The sequence below is a fragment of the Python bivittatus genome, unplaced genomic scaffold, assembly GCF_059951505.1.
Source record: "Python bivittatus isolate LINGU-HERP-01145 unplaced genomic scaffold, Pbiv_v1 ctg000070_np1212, whole genome shotgun sequence".
NCBI lineage: Eukaryota > Metazoa > Chordata > Lepidosauria > Squamata > Pythonidae > Python > Python bivittatus.
The window spans coordinates 1,258,064-1,266,574 of record NW_028277034.1 but is presented as its reverse complement, the minus strand read 5'-3'; positions in this window follow the sequence as shown (position 1 = coordinate 1,266,574).

The window sequence follows — 8,511 nt, the reverse complement described above, 5'->3', positions numbered from 1 at the left end:
CCCAGACCTTCAGACATTATTCAGTGAGCCTCAACTGACACACTTAGCAAGTTTTGTTCAAAGCTTTTCTTCCCCCAACCCCACTGGTCTCTTCAACCTGATCAGTCTTGGTATAGAAAGCATTTTTGGGAGTATTTGTGAGTGAATGGCAGACTTCTCCAAATGTAATAGGTTGGGAAAAACCAGGGCATGTTCTAAATTTCAAGCATATGGGCTCCATACTGTGTTTCAGTAGAACCTCAAAGTTGAACAGCCAAAGCCAGATATCTTTGGACTATTGACATTTTAATTCTGGTAACAAAGTCATAAGTAGCAATATTTTAAAATCGTGGGATTCTGGAACTGAGGTGTCTTGATACACACGCATAGACACATGTTCATCATGCATGTATGAAGCTATGTAAAGCAATTGTACACATATTTAAATTTAAAATATTTAGGCAAGAGAATTGTGGAGGTGTAATGAGTGTCACTACAGACATCAAAGTTCCACCCTTCAAAAAATACCCATAGGGCATAACAGAATGGTTCATCCATACTTTTAGAGCTATCCATTTCTGATTTGGTGTGTTCTGTTTAAGTGAATCATCTCCATTCAAAGAAGAAACAAGACAGAAGCAGATAAATCATGGGCTGATGACTAGAAAATGACATCATCTGGAAACTCCATAAAATTGCCATAATGAACCATGTCCATTGCACATTTTGCTTAAAAAATCCATCTGGATAAGCTGAAGTCTGGGAATTGTGGGAGCTTAAAGTCCCAAAACATCTGGAAGATGTCAGATTGGGGAAAGCTGGTGTATATCACTAATCATATGAGATCCTATCACATTCTGTGGACAAATGTCTCTGGGGTCCTGTGGTTCCAAAAGCTAGACTTCCCCAGACAGAGCATTCATCTGTAGACTCTAGGTCCTTAGCTGCAGTCAGTCCCAGCACTGAAGCCACTCCCAGCAATGGCTTGCCTCATTTTCCAAAAAGAAGGGATAACAGCAGCAAATCTGTATTTGGGGAGGGAGGGAGGGAGGGAGGGAGGGAGGGAGGGAGGGAGGGAGGGAGGAAGGAAGGAAGGAAGGACGTAATTAAGGAAGGAAGGAAGGAAGGAAGGAAGGAAGGAAGGAAGGAAGGAAGGAAGGAAGGAAGGAAGGAAGGAAGGAAGGAAGGAAATCTAGACTTGGTGGTACCAGGACATTTTGTAATGTAATAAATGTTTATAAGTCTGTTCCATTTTGGAATATGTCTGGTTTTGATTAAATTTGCAGTGAGCTGTCAGAAAAGCAGATTGTGCCAAATCAGCTCTTGTGGATAAAACTTGGGAGAGCTCATAAACTGTTGGCTGCTTGCTTCAATTAAGATCAGAAAGAAACACGATTCTCAAAGCTGCCAATGTTTATATGCTTGATAGGGTTGAGGCCATAGAGAAAGGAGAGAAAGAAAGAGATTTGGGGAGATTTGGGCATGGTCTTGTTTCTGAGTACAGACTATGGCCAACATGGATGTATCCAGAGATCTTTCTCAGAGCTGCCTGTGATAATTGGCCATCCTAGGGCATACATACATACTTACATACATAGGATATACATACATACTGTACATACAGGGACATCCTGTAATCTTAGTCATGTTTACTGACCCCTCCAAACTACAGCAGCTGACTATGAGTACATGCCACTGAAAATGTCTCCTCTACAAGCAAAGGAAGAGGACCAAATAAGCATAAATGTACTAAATAAAAAGTAACCATTCATTCATTCATTTTGGTAAGACCACTTTGGTGTGAATTGTTCTTGGTTAATTCTTTTTAACTGAGACATCTTTGAATTTAGCCAAAGCAAGTAAATAATTAGAAAACTCTCTTGTCTAATGATTTGCTTGGCATACTGAATACTGCTTCTTCTGGAAGTATACAGCAACATTTTGATACATACACACACACACTTTTAATTGGGCTGTGCAAATCCCCGTGAAAGAGGCACTTTGCAAAATGCAGAAATAAATTAAAGCAATCCTGTAACTTGCAAGGCTTGTGCAAAAGGAAGTGGCTGTAGTTGCACAGACAGGAGTAGACAGCCGGAAGCAGCTTCTATAGCCACTGAACTTCACAAACCATGTGGCTGTTTTAATGATTCCAGAACAGATGATTCATAAATGTTCCCATGCATTGTGAAGCACTTCTTTTGAAACATAGCCTCAATATTTAATACAGTCTTGCCTGCATGAATAACATGCAAAGAAATAATTTTCTGAAATTTAGTGATGTACAAGTTCTTTACTTGCAGGTTACCCCCAACTTTAAAAAGTGGAAGCACATTGCTTGCATTGCTTTTCTGTCTTCCTTATAATACAGTGGTACCTCGGGTTACGAACGCCTCTGCTTACGAACTTTTCAGGTTACGACCAGCTCTGGCCGCAAAAATTTACCTCGGTTTGCGAACTCCGCCTCGGGGTACGAACCAGATCCATGGCCATTTTCCACCGCGACACGTGGTCCGCGGCCATTTTTCCGCCTGTGCCGCGTGGTCCGCGGCCATTTTCCGCCCGTGCTGCGCGGTCCACGGCCATTTTTCTGCCCTGCCGCGCAGTCCATGGCCATTTTTCCGCCCTGCCGCGTGGTCCGCGGACGCCGGAACGGATTAACGGTAATTACATTGAACCTTATGGGAAAATTTGCTTTGGGTTGCAAACAAATCGGGTTGCGACCAGAGTCATGGAACGGATTAAATTCGTAACCCGAGGTACCACTGTACAGTATATGAAACAATACTAAGGCAGAATCATCTGACTTGGTTAGATGTCCAATAAATTAAACTCAGCAATCTTTCTTAAGATGTGAAAAAAGTCATCTAGACAAAACTAAAACAATAAAGACTTGAAGAGAAAAAGAAAACCAGACAAAGACATCAAAATGTTATCTAACATTTTCAATCTGAAAATCCCAAAGAGTCTCATGAACAATTACTTGCGTTCATATAAGAGATGTTCATTATGAAGACGAGTTATTATATTTATAAATAAATGAAGGTGAGCCACTCTATCACACCAAGTGTAAACTAGAATTTATTTGTTTATTTATTTATTAGCAATAGCCTGTTTCTTCAAATAGGCTGTCTTTCAATTATATTCTAAATTCTGTAAAATGAGGATAGTGCTCAAGAAGAAGAGAAAGAAAGAAGAATGGGAAGGAACGAGGATGCCCTTGCCTAATCACTTCTAGACAGAAGGGCCAGATAATCTTTCTCTTGCTATCCCCTCAGTAATGAATCTAAAATCCAAGAGTTATTCAAGGAAAAAATAAGTAACTAGTTTAGCTAGTCTGATTGTTCTGATCTGATCTGAAAGTCTGTGGGTCTGATTGTTGCCTTCCTTTCTCCCTATATTTCCCTTTTCCCAATGCACTCTATTTTGTATCTAAAGTTTTGGGTTCAGTGGTTTAATTAGGGAATTTCTCATTCAAATATTCTGTGCGAACAAGACTGTACAGTTACACAGTTACCTTGCTATGTTTCAGGATGGGCACAAAATTTGTACAATTCTGCAGTTTTGGGCTTTGAGTAAGAAGCACTTTTCTTTCTGTTTCTTTTCTAAGGGGGTAGTCCTTTTTTCAATGGAGTAGTCCTTGGTAAAAATCCTAAAAGCTTCCCAGCAATGTTTTAGAAGGTTTAGCCTGATTGGTGATGGCCTATCATAATTATCTTTTCCTAAGAACACCTTGGAAGAAGAGGCTTGCAACAGAGGTTTGAACTTATTCCCTATCTGTACTAACAGGTTGGCTATGTTTTGAAGTATTTTATGAGAAATCCCTATTGCGAAAATGTGATTAAATCCCTAAAGTAATTTGAAATTAGAAGTGCACACACTCACACACAAAAAACATGTATTTATATATGTCTCTCTCTGTGTTATTTCTGTTGGATTTAGAAATCATGAAAGTGGGAAATGGATTTATTGTGGCCCAATAAATGACCACAGGATGGAATGGAAGTAGAAGAGGAGTAGAATTCTGCTCAGGAGTCCAGGGGTGGCACTGAGAATGAAGAAACCAAGGCAACAGAGAGAAAAGAGAGAGGGTGGCACAAGGAAGCAGGACTTGAGATGGAAAAGAACTTCTTCCGTAAACTTCCAGACAACCAACAGTAGGATCAGAATGCTATGTCAGATGTCAGATGTCTTCTTAAGTTCACAAAAGACTGATGTAGAATATCTTTTCAACTCTTATGAAAGGGCTTGTAAAGACTTCAGAATAGCTAAAGAAGAACAGGAAAATATATTTACTCTGGTGGATATATTGCCAGTTGGACCTGAAGAAGTCTACCAGATCTTGTGTTTCATTTAGCGGAGAAGCCTTCTTAGAAGATGGGATTATCAGTGAGGTTTCAAATTAGCATCTCTGCCAGAATGTAAGACAAAGCTACTCTAAGCAGAAGCCTTAAACAGTCTTCCCTATTTGGGGTCCTCTAGATGGAAAGTCCAGTATTTGCAGTATTTGGAAAAACTGGCTGAGAATTCTGAGTTATAGTCCTAAAATGTAAATCTATCCTGACCCATTTCAGGCTTCAGAGTGTACTACAAGCTTTGGTTAGCCTTGTAGATGATTCATGGAGGGTCACTATTCTAAGGTGATACATTTCCTGAATGGAAGATACAGGTATCTTGGTGGTTCTTGATCTCTATGTTTCCTAGACTGAGACAACTATCAGAAGCACTTTTTAATCAGTTTGTGTGCTATATTAAATACATCCTTAAAATAGTATTCCACAGGCTTGGCTGGATGGTTTTGTGTCTGATCCAGGAGCTAAGTACAGCACTAACTAGATTGGTTTCTGAAGAATTCATACTGCTTCTGTGTTGATAGCACAGTAGTGGTGGTAAATCTGTGTCTAGAGCAGTGTTTCTCAACCTCAGCAGCTATAAGATGCGTGGACTTCATGCTGGCTGGTCATGCTGGCTGCAGAATTCTGGGAGTTGAAGTCCATGCATCTTAAAGCTGCCAAGGTTGAGAAACACTGCTTTAGAGGAGATTCATAGTGTTTTTATTATCGTAAAGCCATGGATGGCTTGGACTGAGATCTGTATAATTCCATTTCACCCTTCATCTCACTGAGGTCATCTGAGGTTTGCATACAACCTGCCAACATGCGGAAAACCTTTTGTGCAGCCATCACTGGTCTTTGGATTGCATTGTTTGATCTCGTCATCATTTTTAAATGGGCCTAGACAAACTCTAAAAACAAAATTTTAACTATGTATTAATATCAAGACTTCGGTAATCAGTGGTCTAATGTTTAATAGATGGATAATAAACAGTTGACAGAGGCAACATTGGGGGAGTCTCGTCCAAATGTATTCCTAAAACTTTCTTTTAAAAAAGGGAGGGGGGACCATCCTAATGTTTGAATGATGGGAGTGTGTTTTTTGTTCTACTTCCACCGATTGTAAAATCTTTTATCTTAAAATTAAAATAAATGATGGATATTGCTGTTCCTGGTCATCTTCCTATTTAGCCAGTATAACAGAAAGAAATTCATTTCTCCTTTTAAAAATGCCACGGTCTCATAAACAGTCAGGCTTATCTTGGGGTGTTCACATTCCTCCCAAGAAACAAAATCAACAGGCACAAAGAACTCACTGTCCCTTGTCTGTGGCTGGCCTTTTATTAATTATGTTCAATGGACTAAGTGTTTCAACATGCATTTTAATTAAAAGGGGCAGTTGCCGGCAGTTCTTTCTCTTCAGCAACTTTTGCCATTCATCGAACTCTTGGCTTATTTTATCAGACTGAAGGGTATGGGATGTGGCTGTTTTCAAAGGGCAGGACGAGAAGAATGTGCTCTTTCTGTTTCTGAAAAGCCAAGTTGGCAGTGGCTGGAGGAGGAAGCTGGCTGATGAAACTGTCTTGTCCTTCGTGGATTCCCAAGTCCCAGATGGGAGTGTATATTAAAGGCACTGTGTATTTGTTTTGTGCTAAGAGGCTGCCTTTGGGGGCTGGTTCACAATAAAGGCAGAGGCAGAAATGGTTATTGGCAAGGCTCAAGAATTAGCGCGTCGTAATTTGAGGAAACATCCCATCCAAAGATAGTTACATTTTGTGCAGTTAATGTCCCACTTTCTTCGCCTTGCCGTTGCTGCTGCTGCTGCTACAATTCAATATACCATCCATCCATTATAAAGACCAACCAATTCAGCCAAAGAAAAGCATTTTGAAATGGGCATTTTGACACACTCTAACTTGGATAGTAATTCCCACTGAATTACTCCCAAGTCAGGAATTAGTTCTGAAAGGGCACGTTTCATACATTTCAATGGAAGAGTTAAACATGCGTTCAGAGATTCTGCCTTGTGAATGGAAAGTAAGGATTCTCAAGGAGTCTGTTCTCACCATCCCAGAGTTCTGGGAACGTATAAAAGTTGGTTTGGGGAGATCAAGGGGTTCTCCAGTATGTCATCTATGGCAGCAGAGACAATTGAGCTGAAATTTATGCCAATAGTAAACCAATACCAAATGACTTGTGTGTAACATTGTGACGTGTTGTATTATTCCCCTGTTCCTTGACCCAGCATTGAAAGAGTTAACGTTTTCTATAGCTTTGCATTTTCCAAAACTGTCCTGTTTTCTTTGATACTAGTCTAGAGATGATGCAATAAGCTTTAAACATGTCAGGGAAAGCATGCAAATGTGGCTTCAGGCATTTTTTTCCAGACGCTCAACAGAAGTGTCGCTCTGGGTCATGCAGACAGGAGAGAGGCTTGAAAATGGAGCCACTGGCAGTGTTTGGAGCCCCCAGCTGATTCCTTTTCCCTAAGGAATGCGTTGGGGAATTTTTCTTGGCCACATCTAGGCCATTTTTTAACTCACACTGCCTTCTGTTGTCTTTTCCTATTATATCAAAGTTGGTTCCATCCTGTTTTCAGAGAGTTATCCTCCTGCCATTAAGATAGAGTCCCAAGCCCCTTTATATAATTTCTTACATTTTAGGGGGTTGAAAGAATAAAAATGAGCTGGAGTACGGCAGCTGTATCGGAAGACTCTCATACTTTTCCACCTTCTGCGTTTCCTCAGTTATTTATTGGATCTGTTGAGGCTGCCCAATTCCATAAAGACTCTCTTAGAGTCTTCTAATACTATTAGAAGGTACTGCCTGGTTCCTGCACTGCACTTAGCTATGGTTTAATTATGACTTGAATCAGGCACAACGGTCTAGGGCACTCATTGCATTAATCCAATAAACCTTAGCCGTCAACCACCTTCTAACCATAATGCAGTTAAATTTTGGATTACTGTATTGACTGCACCCAAGTGCTGAGAAGGTATGCACCTTGGCTGTTCTATACTTGAATGCAGTTGAATCAGCATCAAAGAGTGATCCAGGACTGCAGTCATTTGCATTTTTGACATGTATACCTTTGTCTAAAAGCATTTATTTGCGTGTTTTTATTTTGTTTTGTTTGTTTTATGCTGTTGACAGTGGAGATGCAATGGAGGTACACACTCCGAAAATGTTAAGAACTGCTTTGCCCCTTGCAAATGCAGTCCATCTCTGCTCTCTATTAAAGCAGGCACCTCCTTTGGTGCTGCCTTAAGAGCCACCTTAATGAGGTGGCTCATTAAAGCAGCTGCTACTTTTCAGGTTGTAGGGAAAGCTGAAAAAAAGAGAAGCTGCTTTAATGAAGCAGAGAGGTGTTGTGTTCAGGTGAGGTCTGAAGCCATTCTTCTAATTATTTTAAAAGCACACAAAGCATCTATCTATCTATCTATCTATCTCACATATAGCCCCTCATTAACTATTGATGTATTGAACAGGAGTGCCATCTAGTGGGGATCACTGTTAAGGCGACTGCCATATAGAATATGGATAGTAAGCATTGTATCAGGTTGCTTCATGGATGCATGCAAAGTACAGGCATGCCTCGTTTTATCGTGCTTTGCAGATACTGTATTGTGTTTTTTTTAATATATATATATATATATAAATTGTTTGTGGCAACCCTGCATCAAGCAAGTCTATCAGAGGAAGGTTAGCATTTTTTAGCAATAAAGAATTTTTTAATTCAGGCATGTACATCGTTTTTTTCAGACATAATGCTATTGCACACTTAATAGACTACAGTATAGTGTTAACATAACTTTTATATGCACTGGGAAACCAAAAAATTTGTGTGACTTGCATTATTGTGATATTCACTTTATCGCAGTGGTCTGGAACCGAACCCACCATATCTCTGAGGTATGTCTGCATTTCAGGCACAAACCGACTGCAAAAAGTACAGCTGCATCCATGGGAAGAAATGAAACTAGGACTCAAAAGAGGATTGACAGAAAAAACAATAATCTCGTTCTTGTTCTGGCCATTGAACTCACACCAAAATGGCTTGTTTTAACTTGCCAAGATCTTCATTAAATGATGTAACAAAAAGCCAGTCAGCTATCAGAACACTTTAGGAATGTGGAATGAGTCTTTTTTCCCCTCCTCCCCCTTTGATCTTCAGGGGAGTGCAAAGTTGCACCTGGAA